The 17,011-nt window shown below is 41.0% G+C and overlaps 1 pseudogene; it reads right to left on the bottom strand.

Moving 5' to 3' along the window:
- Positions 1-4,624: 4,624 nt before the first annotated feature.
- LOC127903950 (uncharacterized) lies at positions 4,625-14,708 on the bottom strand (annotated as a pseudogene).
- Positions 14,709-17,011: the final 2,303 nt, after the last annotated feature.

Raw genomic sequence — 17,011 nt, forward strand, 5'->3', positions numbered from 1 at the left:
CAAAAAACATCAACGAGACTGCCTCCACAGCTGAAGCCTGGATTCTTCCACGCGCACAGTCCTTGTTCACTCGAAAATCATCAGCGAAAGCTAAATAGCGGCCAACTCAAAAACCATCAACGAAAGTGCTTCGATTGCTGTCGCGTGGATTCGTCATCGCACAAAGTCCCTGTTGACTTCGAAATCACAAGCAAAAACTGAGTCCGTGCTGACTCAGAAACCATCAACGAGACTGCATTCCAAGCTGAAGACTGGATTCGTCCCCGCACACAGTCTCTGTTGACTCGGAAATCATCACCGAAAGCTGAGTAGCTGCCGATTGAGAAACCATCAACGATAGTTCTTCCAAGGCTGACACGTGGATTCGTAAGGGCACAAAGTCCTGGTTGACTTAGAAATCGCAAGCGACAATTGAGTCTCTGCCAACTTAGAAACTATCAACGACACTGCTTCCTTAGCTGACGCCTCGATTCATCAGCGCACAAAGTCCCACTTGACTCGGAAATCGTCACCAAAAACCAAGTCGTTGCCGACTCAGAAAGCATCAACGAGACTGCCTCCCCAGCTGAATCCTTGATTCGTCCGCTCACATAGTCCCTGTTGACTCAGAAAACATCACCAAAAGCTGAGTAGGTGCCGACTCAGAAACCATCAACGACAGTGCTTCCATGTCTGACGCGTGAATTCATCATGGCACAAAATCATGGTTGACTCGAAAATCACAAGCAAAAATTAAGTCGTTGCCAACTCAGAAACCATCAGCGAGACTGCCTCCCCGACTGACACCTGGATTCATCTGCACGCCCAGTCCCACTTGACTTGAAAATTGTCATCGAAAACTGAGTGGTTGACGACTCAAAAATAATCAACAAGATTAACTCTGCAGCCGATGCCTGGATTCGATAGCGCCTAGATCCCTTGTTGACTCTGAAATCGTAGGCGAAAACTTAGTCGATGCCGACTCAAAATGAATCAACGAGACTGCCTCCCCAGCTGAAGCCTGGATTTATCAGTGCACACAGTCGCTGTTGACTCAGAAATCATCACCGAAAGCTGAGTAGCTGCTGACTCAAAAACCATCAACGACACTGCTTCCACAGTTGACACGGTGATTTGTTAGCGCAAAAAGACCCTGTTGACTTTGAAATCGCAAGCGAAAATGAGTCGATGCCGCGTAAAAAGACATCAACGAGACTACCTCCGCAGTTGAAGCCTGGATTCGTCCGCTCACACAGTTCTGTTAAATTAGAAATCATCACCGAAAGCTGAGTAGCTGCCGATTGAGAAACCATCAACGGTAGTGCTTCCAAGGCTGACATGTGGATTCGTTAGGGCATAAAGTCCCGGTTGACTCGGAAAACACAAGCGACAACTGAGTCGGTGCCGACTCAGAATCTATCAACGACACTGATTCCCTAGCTGACGCCTAGATTCGTCAGCGCACACAATCATACTTGACTCGAAAATTGCCACCGAAAACCGAGTCGCTGCCAACTCGAAAATTGTCACCGAAACTACTTCCCCAATTGATGCTTGGTTTCGTCGGCGCACACATTCGCTGTTGACTCGGTAATAGTCACCAAAAACTAAGTAGCTGACTCCTGGATTTGTCAGCGCACACATTCCCAGTTGACTCGGAAATCACAGGCGAAAAGTGAGTCGTTGCCGACTCAGAAAGCATCAACGAGATTGCCTCCACAGCTGAAGCCTGGATTCGTCCGCGCACACAGTCCTTTTTGACTCGAAAATCATCAGTGAAAGCTAAGTAGCGCCCGACTCAAAAATCATCAACAACTTTTCTTCCACAGCTGTCGCGTGGATTCGTCATTGCACAAAGTCCTTATTGACTCCGAAATCACATGCAAAAACTAAGTAGCTTCCGACTCAGAAACTATCAATGACATTGTTTCCCCAGATGACGCCTAGATTTGTCAGCTCACACAGTCGCAATTGACTCGGAAATCATCTCCAAAAACTAAGTCGCTCATGGCTCTGAAATCATCACCGAAACTACTTCCCCAATTGACGTTTGCTTTCGTCGGCGTACACATTCTCTGTTGACTCGGTAATCATCACCGGAAACTAAGTAGCTGACTCATGGATTTGTCAGCACACACAGTCCCAGTTGACTCGGAAATCACAGGCGAAAATTGAGTGGCTGCCAACTCAAAAAGCATCAACGAGACTGCCTCCACAACTAAAGCCTGGATTCTTCCGCGCACACAGTCTTTGTTGACTCGAAAATCGTCAGCGATAGCTAAGTAGCGGCCGACTCAGAAACCATCAATGATACTGCTTCCACAACTGACGCGTGGATTCGTCATCGCACAAAGACCCTGTTGACTCCGAAATTGCAAGCAAAAACTGAGTCCCTGCCGACGCAGAAACCATCAATGAGACTGCCTCCCCAGCTGAAGCCTGGATTCGTCCGCGCACACAGTTCTGTTGACTCGGAAATCGTCACCGAAAGCTGAGTAGCTGCTTACTCAGAAACAATTAACGACAGTGCTTCCAAGGCTGACGCGTGGATTCAACAGGGCACAAAGTCCCGGTTGACTCGGAAATCACAAGCGAAACCTGAGTCGCTATTGACTCAGAAACTATCAACGACACTACTTCCCTGGCTGACGCCTGGATTCCTCAGCGCACATAGTCACACTTGACTCGGAAATCATCACCGAAAACCGAGTCGCTGCCAACTCAAGAATTGACACCAAAACTACTTCCCCAGCTGACTCTTGGTTTCGTCTGCGCAAACAGCCCCTGTTGACTCGGTATCGTCACCGAAAACTGAGTAGCTAACGACTCATAAATAATCACCGAGACTGCCTCCATACTTGACTCATGGATTTGTTAGGGCACACAGTCCCAGTTGACTCGAAAATCACAGGCGAAAACTGAGTCGCTGCCCACTTAGAAAGCATCAACAAGACTGCCTTCACAACTGAAGCCTGGATTCGTCCGCGCACACAATCCTTTTTGACTTGGAAATCGTCACTGAAAGCTGAGTAGCTGCCGATTCAGAAACCATCAACGACACTGCTTCCACAACTGACGCGTGGATTCGTCAGTGCACAAAGTCCTTGTTGACTCGAAAATCGCAAGCGAAAACTAAGTAGCTGACGACTCAGAAATAATCAACGAGACTAACTCCATAGCTGATGCTTGGATTCGTCGGCACACATATTCCCTGTTGACTCCGAAATCGCAGGCGAAAACTAAGTCGCTGCCGACTCAAAAAGCATCAACGAGACTGCCTTCACAACTGAAGCCTGGATTCGTCCGCTCGCACAGTCCTTATTGACTCGAAAATCATCAGTGAAAGCTAAGTAGCGGTCGACTTAGAAACCATCAACGACACTGCTTCCACAACTGACGCGTGGGTTCGTCAGTGCACAAAATCCTTGTTGACTCGAAAATCGCAAGCGAAAACTAAGTAGCTGATGACTCAGAAATAATCAACGAGACTAACTCCATAGTTGATGCCTGGATTCGTCGACGCACATATTCCATGTTGACTCCGAAATCGCAGGCGAAAACTGAGTCGCTGCCGACTCAAAAAGCATCAACGAGACTGCTGTTGGGAACCCTAGCGGAATATAATGGTATTCGCGACACCAAGATTAATCTAATCCAAGTTTGTTGAGATTTGAATGAGCTTATTACAATGGAAGACTTGCTCCAAGGCAACAAGACTATAAACCAACTCGATCATAACGCCTACATCTGGAGACAAGCAAAAAAAGTATAAATTCACAACAAAGAATGGTCAATTCTTTGGAGTTGAAAGTTCAATCAAGAACCAAGATTGAGCAACCAAAAGTCGGCTACAATGCTGAAAAGATCATCAAAAGTCTGACCTAAAATTATTCCTAAGGAGTATTTCAACTCCAAGCCGAAACCCTAATTTCCCTAATGGGTCTCATATAAACCCAATTTAAATAATAATCAACCCAAGCTAAAACTAGCCCAAACTAATTAAAATAAAAAAAATAAACAAGTCTAAAACCCAAACAAATTGTCTCCTCTCAAAATAAATAAAGTTTGATAGCCCAACTAATTAATTAAGACAAGTTCGTTGTTTCCGCATTCTGTCTGGCAGTAGCAAGGCCCAACTTAAAATGGATGGTTCTCTCTCGTCTTAATGAATTAGAAGGTGTTCCATATACCGTTGGAAAGGTATGGAAGTCTAGTTTCCATCCCAACTAGAATCACATCAAAATTCGATTTGTAGCTCTAGTTATGACCAAAAGAGTAACGAAAGGTTAAACTGTCTAAATCTAGTCTTCTGCACCCAATCCTTGTGTAATGGTACTGGTTCCACCAACAAGCCCCTCTTGAACATGAATCAATTAATCAAGGCTTGCTCTTTATTATTACAAATCCTTTTTAAGTCCACCTTAGCCCCTGTATGTTGAAGAAGTCCATTGAAAGCTTCTTTGAACTTCTTAGCCCTAAGCCTAGTAACTGGACCAACTGGAACCTCCAATGGATCCTTTGATAGTTGGATCGCATCATCCCCTCACTCCTCAAAAGGATTCGACCTCGAATCATCACCTATATCAAATGAATAAAGATCAGAAACATTGAATGTAGCACTAACACCATACTCACCTAGTAGATCCACTTTGTAGGCATTATCATTAATCCTTTCTATGATCTGATAAGGACCATCTCCTCGAGGCATCAACTTTGATCTTCTTTGTTTAGGAAACCTTTGCTTCCTCATATACACCCAAACCCAATCACCTGGTTCAAATCTCACTAATTTCCGTCCCCTATTGGCTTTGTTTGCATATTGTTCATTCTTCTTTTCTATTTGTTGCCGAATTTTTGCATGAAGATATTTCACCACTTGTGCTTTTTGATTACCATCAAGATTAACCCTTTCATCAACAGGCAAAGGAATCAAATCTAATGGTGTCAAAGGGTTAAAACCATAAATAATCTCAAATGGTGAATAATCAGTAGTAGAATGCACACTACAATTATATGCAAATTCAATGAATGACAAACAATCTTCCCAATTTTTAAGATTCTTTTGAATGATAGCCCTTAACAATTGAATCAAAGTCCGGTTAACAATTTCAGTTTGGCCATCTATTTATGGATGACAAGTAGTAGAATATAAAAGTTTAGTTCCTAACTTACCCACAAAACCTTCCAAAAGTAACTCAAAAACTTAACATCTCGATTGGATACAATGCTCCTAGGAAGACCATGTAGCCGAATGACCTCTCTAAAGAATAGGTCAGCTATATGTATTGCATCATCTGTTTTATGGCAAGCAATGAAATGTGCCATCTTAGAAAATCTATCCACAACAACAAATATAGAATCTTTCCCTTTCGTAGACCTAGGTAGACCCAAAATGAAATCCATAGAAATATCAACCCAAGGTTCCTTAGGAACAGGCAAAGGGGTGTATAGTCCATGAGGCATTACCCTAGACTTAGCTTGTCTACATGTTATGCACCTATCACACGTTCTTTGCACATCTCTTTTCATATTAGGCCAATAAAAGTGCTCATGCAGAACCTCTAAAGTTTTAGTATTCCAAAATGCCCCATTAAACCTCCCCCATGTGCTTCCCTCACAAGCAATTCACGTAAAGAACAATTAGGCACACATGATTTATTTTCCTTAAACAAAAATCCATCATGCCTAAAATATTTATCCTTGGCCGAAATCTTGCATGTGTCATATATAGCATCGAAATCATGATCATCAAGATACAATTCCTTAATATACTCAAATCCTAGAAATTTAGTATTAAGAGTATTAAGAAGAACATACCTTCGCGACAAGGCATCGGCAACCACATTTTCCTGACCTTGCTTGTATTTAATCACATATGAAAAAGTTTCAATAAACTCAACCCACTTAGCATGTCTCCTACTTAACTTACCTTGACCCTTCAAATGTTTCAACGATTGGTGATCAGTATGTATGACAAACTCTCGGGGCCACAAATAATGTTGCCAAGTCTCCAAAGCCCGCACGACTGCATACAACTCTTTATCATAAGTGGGATAGTTATGAGTTGCACCATTGAGTTTCTCACTAAAATAAGCGATGGGCCGTTTTTCTTGCATTAAAATAGCTCCAATACTTATTCCTGAAGCATCACATTCAATCTCAAAAGCTTTATTAAAATCAGGTAAAGATAGTAAAGGTGCCGAAATCAACTTTGATTTTAACAAGCTACAAGCATTTTTTTATTCTTCTCCCCACTTGAAACCCACGTCTTTCTTAACAATTTCAGTCAATGGAGAGGCTATCGTACTAAAGTCTTTAACAAATCTCCTATAAAAACTAGCCAAACCATGAAAACTCCTAATGTCTGTTATGGATTTTGGTGTAGGCCATTCTTGAATAGCCTTAACCTTAGCCTCATCCATTTCTATACCATTCGCACTAACCACATATCCAAGAAAAACAATCTTATCCATGCAAAAGTCACACTTTTTCAAATTAGCATATGAGGACTCTTTTCTAAGCACATTAAGAACTTGTCTCAAATGACTTATATGCTCGTCAATCTCCTTACTATAAATCAAGATATCATCAAAGTAAACGACTACAAACTTACCAATAAAAGCACGCAACACATGATTCATCAATCTCATAAAAGTACTTGGTGCATTAGTAAGTCCAAAAGGCATAACCAACCACTCATACAAACCATATTTAGTTTTAAAAGCATTTTTCCATTCATCCCCTTCTTTCATCCGAATTTGATGATAACCACTTTTTAAATCAATTTTCGAAAGTAATTTAGAACCATGTAATTCATCCAACATATCATCTAATCTAGGAATGAGATGTCAATACTTTACAGTGATGTTATTGATAGCTCGACAATCCACACACATTCGCCAAGTTTTGTCCTTTTTTAGAACAAGAAGCACGGGAACTGCATAAGGAGTCATGCTCTCTCGAATGTATCCTTTCGACATCAACTCCCCCACTTGTCTTTGAAGCTCTTTAGTCTATTCTGGATTGCTCCTATAAGCCGGCCTATTTGGTATAGATGCTCCTGGAACAAAGTCAATTTGATGCTCAATACCTCTAATTGGCGGCAAACCACTAGGAATGTCATCCGGAAAGACATCCTCAAATTCATGCAAAAGAACTTTAACAACACTAGGAACACAAGAATCTAATTCATCTGAGTTAAAGAATGCCTCCTTATACACAAGTAAAATCATAGGCAAGTAAGAAAGATAGGTATGTTTAAGATCATTAGATTTTGCAAAAAAATTAAGGTGTTTCCCCACTTTTTCTACACACTCTTCTTTTTTCACCCTTTCTTTCTTCTCTCCACTCATTTTCTCTCCACTCTCGGCCTTCTTTTCATTTTTTTTGTTCTTGGCCATGACCCTCCCCTAATGTCCTAAGGGCCAAAACTTTGTTCCCTTTTGTTTTCAACTCATGACTCACTTTTTTTTTCTCTTTTCCTCACATCCTCACTATATTGTTCAGCTTGTTTTTCCACTTTGGCCGAATCTTTTTGTTCCTCCACTTTGGCCGAAACATGTTGCTCTTCCTCATAGCCCTTCTTCAATTGAATTTGATCTTCATACACTTGCTTTGGTGAGAGTGGGGCAAGTGTATAAATCCTTCCATCCTTCTCTAATGAATACATGTTCTTAAACCCATCGTGCTTGGCTTTTCTATCAAATTTCCAAGGCCTCCCTAGTAATAGATGAGTAGCATGCATAGGCACAACATCACATAACACTTCATCCTTATATTTGCCTACTGAAAAAGAAATCATCACCTGTCTATTCACCCTAACAACACCACATTCATTCAACCATTGAAGTTGATAAGGCCTCTCATGCTTTATTGTATTCAAACCCAACTTTCTAACCAAAGTAACACTAGCAACATTAGTACAACTACCACTATCAATGATCATACTACATACCTTATCGTTGATTAGGCATCTAGTATGTAAGATGTTCTCCCCTTGTTGCTCCATGTCCTCCTCCTTAGTCTGAACACTAAGTGACCTTCTAATCACCAAAAACTTTATCACCAACAGCATACTCTAAGTCACTAGCATCCTTAAGTGGGGGCATGTCATCATAATTAGACTCCTCACTAGTGGACACAATCTCTCCATCATCCCTTAGAATTATAACTCGATGATTTGCACATTCTGATGCATAGTGTCCCAATCCCTGACACTTGAAACACTTTATATCACGATTACGCTTCGATTGAACTTCTCCCTTAAGTTTTTGATCATTGGCCAAAACCTGCTTCTTCATGGAGGTAAGTTCGGCAACTTTAGAAGTCACCAAAGGCTTTGATGACGCACTACCCTCTCTCCTACAATTCATCTTCCAACCCGAAAAAGACCCCGTATAAGCTCCAGATCGTGTATTACCCTTCCTTTTCAACTGTCCTTCAACCTTAATGGCTAAGTGTACTAACTCCTCCAAATCAACATATGATTGCAACTCCACCACATTAGCTATGTCTCTATTCAAGCCATTTAAAAACCTAGACATAGTAACTTCCTCATCTTCATTAACATTAGCTCTAATCATAGCCACCTCTAATTCTTTCTGATACTCCTCCATACTCTTATTACCCTGTGTAATCATTTGTAAACGATTAAACAACTCCTGATAATAGTGTTTAGGAACATACCTCTTCTTCATTATTGTCTTCAACTCCTCCCATGTGCTAATTGGTCTTTCTCTATTCCTTCTTCTTTCTACCACCAATCTTTCCCACCAAACCATGGCATAATTAGTAAACTCCACTACAGCTAACTTAACCTTCTTTTCTTCAGAGTACCTATGGATGTCAAAAATCATCTCCACCTTTTTTCCCAATCTAAATAAGCTTTCGGATCAGTTTTTCCCTTAAAGGCTGGGATTTTTAACTTAATACTACCTAAATTTTGGTCTATATCTCCCAAATCATCAAAATCGCCTCTATGCTCAAAATCCCTATGTGGCCGAATATGTCCCCTCCTTGACCGATTCTCATACCTCTCTCCCCTATGTGTACGGAACCCACCACCACGGTTAAGATCATCCTCGGCTTCATCTGTAGAGTTTCCACACTCTCCTCCTTCCTAGCTTCTCTACCCCTTCTACTACGCCCTCCATTAGACCTAGTCTCTAATTTTTCAATCCTAGTCATCAGCTCACCAAACATAAATTCCATATGTTGTTGTATTCTCGAAAGCCCATCTTCTGGGGTTTCACTGATGTAACCATATTATTCGATAGTTTCACCCACATCTACCTAATGTTTTGTCCATGTTTTATATATAAAATGTATTGATATTCTTTGTTTTATGTTTCGAAGGTACTTTTGGATGAAAGATGCAAAAAGGAGTAAATTGGAGGTAATTGGCAGATTTGACGTTCAGTCAATGTTTTGTGCAGAGCGTGAGTTATACAGATCGAAATGAAGTGATTCCAGTGGCACTAAAAAGCTAACATCCATACCTTTCTGGAAATGTAATGCAAGAAAAATAAAAAGAGAAAGATCATAGAAATCACATCCTGCAAAGTCAAATCTCGCATTCTGCCAGTGTTGACCTTTGGCCATTCAAAATTTAATATCTGGAGCTACAGAAGTCCAATTGATGCAAACTAAATTTTAGTGGATTCCTGACTTAAAGACCTATCTACGCTCCAAATTTCAGCCAAAAAAGATGTCATATGAGGGAGATATGATTTTTCAAAGAGGACAACTGAATTCTGCCAGCAAACAGGTTTCGTGAAGAAACAAGTCCAAATTACATTCCGAAGCATCTAAACCGACATCCAAGTTTTTATATCAGCAATTTAGCTCCTCTAAGTCAGAGCTTGAAGATTTCATGCAAGGCTATTTCTCCTTTTAGGAAAAATAGTTATTGAAGTACTTAAATGTAAACTGTCAACTCAAGGAAGGACTATTTTGTAAAATAGAGACTAGGGTTTCTTAACATATAAAAAGAAAGAGAGAAGGAGGCAGCAGCCAACATAAAAGAGGGAGAGCAGAAGGAGGCAGCAACCAACATAAAAGAGGGAGAGCAGAAGGAGGCAGCAGCCAGCAGAGAATGAACACAAATTCTCTCCTCTACAAACCCTAAAATCATGCTCTTTTCATTCTTTAGAAGTAGTTGTTCAATAGTTATGCAAGGCTAAGCTCTTTTCTTGGTTGCAAGGACACAACAAACCTTCGGATTTCAAGAACCGTGAGATTTATTCTTCCTTTTAGTTTCAGTTTATGTTATGAATGAGTATGATTGTTTTCCTATGCATATTTCCTATGATTGTTGTTGATGATTGCTAGAGCGGACTCTAAGTTATTGTTGTGAACAATCTATTGCTAAGTTTAATATCAAAACCGGAGTTGTGATATATGAACTTGTAAAGCAACTAAGCTTAATAATTGTGGCGGAACTACGTTATTGAACTTAGGGAGAACATTTGAACAAAGTGACACAAGCTGCGGACAGCTTGTATGTTAATCTTGATGAAATTATCTAGTTCTTAAAGCTACCATTAAATTGAATCATTAGTGCGGACACTTTGATTGTTTGTTGGTTAGGATTAGTTATACGGCGGATCCGTTAATTAATCAACGTTAAGAAAAGATAAAATTTCAGAACATAAACTGCAATTTTCATTTCAAGGATCGGTTCTAATTTCCGTTGGTGGATGTGTGCTTGCGACCAAGGTTTGTTTTCTTGATAAGTTTCGGTTTTAATTGATTTTGTTTGCTAGTTTAATTGCTGCCATAGTTTAGATAATCACAAACCAAATCCCCCCAATTACATAACGTACAACATAAAAATCTGACTTGAAACTTCCTCGTGGGATCGACCCCTTGCTTGCTCTATACTATCTTGTGTGTTGTGTTTGAAGCTAGGGTAATTAATTTGTGCGACCGCGACATCGCAACATTCACCCTTCTTTTGTTGCACACTGTTAGAAGACATTTTTTTTAAACCTGCACAAAAATCGTTAGCAATAAAAATAACACCTCACTCACTCGTGTTTCACACAAATTTATAGACTTTTCACTCGAATATGCTCCCTATGCCTTTTTCCACTCAAATTGCCTTTCTTTAGTTCTTGAAATCACTTAACAACAATTCAGAAAAAACAACCAACTATGCAGTGAATTTATAAATTTGATATAGACTCCAGAAGCAAGAAATTACAAAACTAACAAAACAAAACTCGATGATAAATTCACGAATAGCAATGCAAATTTGTACGAAAAATATGACGATTTGAAGACACGAATAAAAATAAAAAAAATAAGAAAAAAGCTAAACAATTATGAATTATCAAGAACTAAGGATGGATTTAATTCAAGAAAATTCCAGAAACTCAAGAAAATCAACTAAACTACCCAAATTTTCAAGAAACACAAACAAGACTACTAAAAGATTCACGAATCAAGACTAACCAATTTCCCAATGATCAAGGTTTTCTCAAGCATGTATTCAACCAAAACTAAAAAAAAAGTGATTTTTTTTCTTTTTTTTATATATATAGAAGTATATATTAAGGCAAGAACAAAACAAAATCAAGAACTTAGGTGTGTATGCCAATTTTGATCAAGAAAGCATCAAAAGAACACTAATTTATGATTAAGTGTTCAACAAAGCAATCAAAAGTAAGATCCCTATATATATATAGGTGGCCGAATCTATCAAGAATCAAACAAGAAACAATAAAGACTCAAATTGAAGGATATAACCTGTGATTAGATCAGCACTGATACCAGCTGATGCGAACCCTAGCGGAATATAATGGTATTCGTGACCCCAAGATCAATCTAATCCAAGTTTGTTGAGATTTGAATGAGCTTATCACAATGGAAGACTTGCTACAAGGCAACAAGACTATAAACCAACTCGATCATAACGTCTACACCTGGAGACGAGCAAATGAAGTATAAATTCAGAACAAAGAATGGTCAATTCTTTGAAGAGTTGAAAGTTCAATCAAGAACCAAGATTGAGCAACCGAAAGTCGGCTACAATGCTGAAAATATCATCAAAAGTCTAACCTAAAATTATTCCTAAAGAGTATTTCAACTCCAAGCCAAAACCCTAATTTCCCTAATTAATGGGTCTCACATAAACCCAATTTAAATAATAATCAACCAAAGCTAAAACTAGCCCAAACTAACTAAAATAAACAAAATAAACAAGTCTAAAACCCAAACAAATTGTCTCCTCTCAAAATAAAAAAAGTTTGATAGCCCAACTAATTAAATAAGACAAGTTCGTTGTTTCCGCATTCTGTCTGGCAGCAGCAAGGCCCAACTGAAAATGGATGGTTCTCTCTTGTCTTAATGAATTAGAAGGTATTCTATATACCGTTGGAAAGGTATGGAAGTATAGTTTCCATCTCAACTAGAATCAGATCAAAATTCGATCTGTAGCTCTAGTTATGACCAAAAGAGTAATGAAAGGTCAAACTATCCGAATCTAGTCTTCTTCTCCCAATCCTTGTGTAATGGTCGAAAACAGTCCGAAACGGCACACAGTCCGAGTTGACTTGAAAATTGCAGGCGATAAATGAGTCGCTGCTGACTCAAAAAGCATCAATGAGACTGCCTTCACAACCTAAGCCTGAATTTGTCCGCGCACACAGTCCCTGTTAACTCAGAAATCGTCACCGAAACTTGTGTAGCTGCCGACTCAAAAACCATCAACGAGACTGCTTCCACAACTGTCGCGTGGATTCATCATCGCACAAAGTCCCTGTTGACTTTGAAATCGCAAGCAAAAACAGAGTCGCTGCCAACTCAGAAACCATCAACGAGACTGCCTCCCCAGCTGAAGATTGGATTCGTCTGCGCCCGCAGTCCTTGTTGACTCGGAAATCGTCACCAAAAGTTCTATAGCTGCCGACACAAAAACCATCAACGATAATGCTTCCAAGTCTAACGCGTGGATTCATCAGGGCACAAAGTCACGGTTGACTCGGAAATCGCTAGCGAAAACTGAGTCGCTGCGACTCAGAAACCATCAACGAGACTGCCTCCCCAGCTGATGCCTAGATTCGTCCGCGCACATAGTTCTATTAACTCGGAAATCATCATCGAAAGTTGCCGACTCAGAAACCATCAACGACAATGCTTCCAAAAATGACTCGTGGATTCATCAGCGCACAAATTCGCTGTTGACTCCAAAATCGCAATCGAAAACTGAGTCACTGCCGACTCAGAAACCATCAACGAGACTGACTCCCAGCTGAAGCCTGGATTATCTGTGCACACAGTCCCTGTTGACTCGGAAAACATCACCGAAAGCTGAGTAGCTGCCGACTCAGAAACCATCAACGACAGTGCTTCCAAGTCTGATGCGTGGATTCGTTAGGGCATAAAGTCCCCTTTGACTCTGAAATCTCAAGCGATAAATGAGTTGCTGCCGACTCAGAAACCATCAACGAGACTGCCTCTCCAATTGACGCCTGGATTCGTCCGAGCACACAATCGCTGTTAACTCGAAAATTATCACTGAAAACTGAGTCGCTGCCGACTCAGAAACCATCAACGCGACTGCCTCCCCAGCTGAAGCCTGGATTCGTCCACACACACAGTCCTTGTTGACTCTAAATCATCAGCGAAAGCTAAGTAGCGACAGACTCAGAAACCATCAACGACATTGCTTTGACAGTTGTCACGTGGATTCGTCATCGCACAAAGTCCCTATTAACTCTGAAATCGCAAGCGAAAACTGAGTCGCTGCTGACTCAAAAACCATCAACGAGACTGACTCCCAGCTGAAGCCTGGATTCGTCCGCGCACGCAGTCCTTATTGACTTGGAAAATATTATTGAAAGCTGAGTTGCTGCCGACTCAGAAACCATCAATGATAGTGCTTCCAAGTCTGACACGTGGATTCATCAGGGCACAAAGTCATCGTTGAATCGGAAATCGCAAGCGAAAACTGAGTCGCTGCCGACCTAGAAACCATCAACGAGTATGCCTCCCTAGCTGACGCCTAGATTTGTCCGCTCCTACATTCACTATTGACTCGAAAATTATCACCAAAAACTAACTGGCTGACGACTCAGAAATAATCAATGCAACTAACTCCACAGCCGATGCCTGGATTCGACGTCGCGCATAGATCCTCTATTGACTCCGAAATCACCGGCAAAAACTGAGTTGCTGCCGACTCAAAAAGCATCAACGAGACTTCATCCCCAGCTGAAGTCTGGATTCATCCGCGCACACAGTCCCTGTTGACTCAGAAATCATCACCAAAAGCTGTGTAGCTGCCGACTCAAAAACAATAAACGACAGTGCTTCCAAGGCTGACGCGTGGATACATTAGCGCACAAAGTCCCTGTTGACCCCAAAATCGCAAGCGAAAACTGAGTCGCTGTCGACTCATAAAGCATCACCGAGACTACATCCCCAGCTGAAGCTTGGATTCAACTACGCACACATTCCCTGTTGACTCGGAAATCATCACTGAAAGCTGTGTAGCTGCCGACTCAGAAACCATAGACGACAGTGCTTCCAAGGCTGACGCGTGGATTCGGCAGCGCACAAAGTCCTTGTTGACTCTGAAATCGCAAGCGAAAACTAAGTCACTGCCGACTCAGAAACCATCAACGAGACTGCATCCCCAGCCAAAACCTGGTTTCATCTGCGCGCACAGTCCCTGTTGACTCAAAAAACATCACCGAAAGCTGAGTAGCTGCCGACTCATAAACCATCAACGATAGTGCTTCCAAATCTGATGCATGGATTCGTCAACGCACACAGTCCCTGTTGACTCGGAAATCATCTCCGAAAACTGAGTCGCTCAAGGCTCTGAAATCGCCACTGAAACTGCTTCCCCACATGATGTTTGGTTTCATCTACGAACACATTCCCTGTTGACTCGTTAATCGTCACCGAAAACTATGTGGCTGATGACTCAGAAATAATCAACGAGATTAACTCCACAGCCGATGCCTGGATTCAACGACACATAGATCCCCTGTTGACTTCGAAATCACAAGGGAAAAATGAGTCGCTGCTGACTAAGAAACCATCAACGAGATTGCCTCCAGCTGAAGCCTTTATTCGTCCACGCACACAGTTATGTTGACTCGGAAATTGTCATCGAAAGTTGTGTAGCTGCCAAATCAGAAACCATCAACGACAATGCGTCCAAAGATGACACGTGGATTCGTCAGCGCACAAAGTCCATGTTGACTCCAAAATTGAAAGTAAAAAATGAGTCGCTGCCGACTCAGAAAGCATCAACGAGACTGCGTTCATAGCTAAATCCTGGATTCATCCGCGCACACAGTCCCTGTTGACTCGGAAGTCGTCACCGAAAGCTGAGTAGTTGCCGACTCAGAAACCATCAACGACACTGCTTCGACAGTTGCCGCGTGGGTTCGTCGTTGCATTAAGTCCTAGTTGACTCTAAAATCACAAGCGAAAACTAAGTCGCTGCCAACTCAGAAAGCATGAATGAGACTGCATCTCCAGCTGAGGATTGGATTCGTCCGCGCACACAGTCTCTGTTGACTCGAAAATCATCATCGATAGCTGAGTAGCTGTCGACTTAGAAACCATCAACGACAATGCTTCCTAGGCTGACGCGTGGATTCATCAATGCACAAAGTCCCTCTTGACTCGGAAATCGCAAGGGAAAACTAAATAGCTTCTGACTCAAAAACAATCAACGACACTGCGTCCCCACATCACGCTTGGATTCGTCAGTGCACATAGTCCCACTTGACTCGAAAATCAACTCTGAAAACTGAGTCACTCACGACTCTGAAATCGCCACCGAAACTACTTCCCCACATGACGCTTGGTTTCATCTGCAAACACATTCCCTGTTGACTCGTTAATCGTCACCGATAACTAAGTGGCTGATGACTCAGAAATAATCAACGAGACTAACTCCACACCGATAACTAAGTGGCTGATGACTCAGAAATAATCAACGAGACTAACTCCACAGCCGATGCCTAGATTCGATGGCGTATAGTGATGCAACCATATTATTCGATAGTTTCACCCACATTTAACTAGTGTTTTGCCTATGTTTTATATATAAAATGCCTTGATATTCTTTGTTTTATGTTTTGAAGGCACTTTTGGATGAAAGATGCAAAAAGGAGTAAATTGGAGATAATTGGTAGATTTGACCTTCAGTCGATGTTTGGTGCAAAGCGTGAGTTCTAGAGGTTGAAATGAAGTGATTCTAGTGGCATTAAAAAGCTAACATCCATACCTTTCTTGAAATCTAAGGCAAGAAAATAAAATAAGGAAGAGCATGGAAATCGCAGCCTTCAAAGTCAAATCACGCAATCTGCCAGTGTTGACCTTCGGCCATTCCGACTTGAATATCTGGAGCTACACAAGTCCAATTGATGCAAACTCAATTGTTTTGGATTACTGACTCAAAGGCCTATAAACTCTCCAAATTTCAGCCAAAAAAGATGTCATATGAGGGAGATATTATTTTTCAAAGATGACAACTGAATTCTGCCAGTAAACAGGTTTCGTGAAGAAACGAGTCCAAATTACGTTCCGAAGCATCTAAACCGATATCCAAGTTTTTATTTCAGCAATTAAGCTCCTTTAAGTCAAAGCTTGAAGATTTCATGCAAGGCTATTTCTCATTTTTTAAGAAAATAGTTATTGAAGTACTTAAATGTAAACAGTCTACTTAAGGGAGGACTATTTTGTAAAATAGATACTAGAGTTTCCTAGGATATAAAAAGAATGAGAGAAGAGAAGGGGGGCAGCCAGCCAAGAGGAGAAAAACGCCCCCCTTCCTCTAAGAAACCCTAAATCATGCATTCTTCCTTCTTTTTGATTAGTTTTTCAACAAACATGCAAGGCTAAACACTTTTTCTTGGTTGCAAGGACACGAAAACCTTCGGATTTCAAGAACTGTGAGATTTATTTTACCTTTTCTTTTCAGTTTATATGATGAATATGTTTGTTCTCCTATGCTTATTTTTCCTATGATTGTTTATTTTAATTGCTAGAGTGGACTTTAAATTATTAT

The sequence above is a fragment of the Populus trichocarpa genome, chromosome 15 (assembly GCF_000002775.5).
Source record: "Populus trichocarpa isolate Nisqually-1 chromosome 15, P.trichocarpa_v4.1, whole genome shotgun sequence".
Classification (NCBI taxonomy): Eukaryota; Viridiplantae; Streptophyta; class Magnoliopsida; order Malpighiales; family Salicaceae; genus Populus; species Populus trichocarpa.